Source organism: Octopus bimaculoides, chromosome 5 (assembly GCF_001194135.2).
Source record: "Octopus bimaculoides isolate UCB-OBI-ISO-001 chromosome 5, ASM119413v2, whole genome shotgun sequence".
Lineage (NCBI taxonomy): Eukaryota > Metazoa > Mollusca > Cephalopoda > Octopoda > Octopodidae > Octopus > Octopus bimaculoides.
This window is the reverse complement of record NC_068985.1, coordinates 30,076,443-30,076,960: the sequence shown is the minus strand read 5'-3', so window position 1 is coordinate 30,076,960 and position 518 is coordinate 30,076,443.

Below are 518 nucleotides of genomic sequence, written 5' to 3'. Positions count from 1 at the left end.
CTCTCTCTCTCTCTCTCTCTCTCTCTCTCTCTCTCTCTCTCACACACACACACACACACACACAGAGTAAAATTGCCATCTATCTTTCATCTTTCATACACAATATATACACATTGTTGATAATATGTATGCATTGTTTACTCTGGATGTTTGTGGAACACCACTGAGACGAGTGGAGAAGTTTAAGTATCTTGGGACCATATTTACGAATGATGAAAAGCAGGAGGCTGAATTAGGTAGTAGAATTTGAGGAGTTGGCGCAGCTCCAGCATCCGACAAGACAAGCCAACCGGCAGGAGACCAAGGAGTAGACCGAGAACGGGATGCATGGATGATATCCATAGACTCAGTTGGTCACACTTGAAAATCCACCCAGATATTCTAATGACGGTTGCTTGTGATAGGCTTCTACAGAGTAAGTATCGGAGGATTCTATCCTCACAACCCTCCTAGGAATAGTGGGCAGAGAAGACTGATGATGGAGAAATACATACATACATACATACATACATACATAC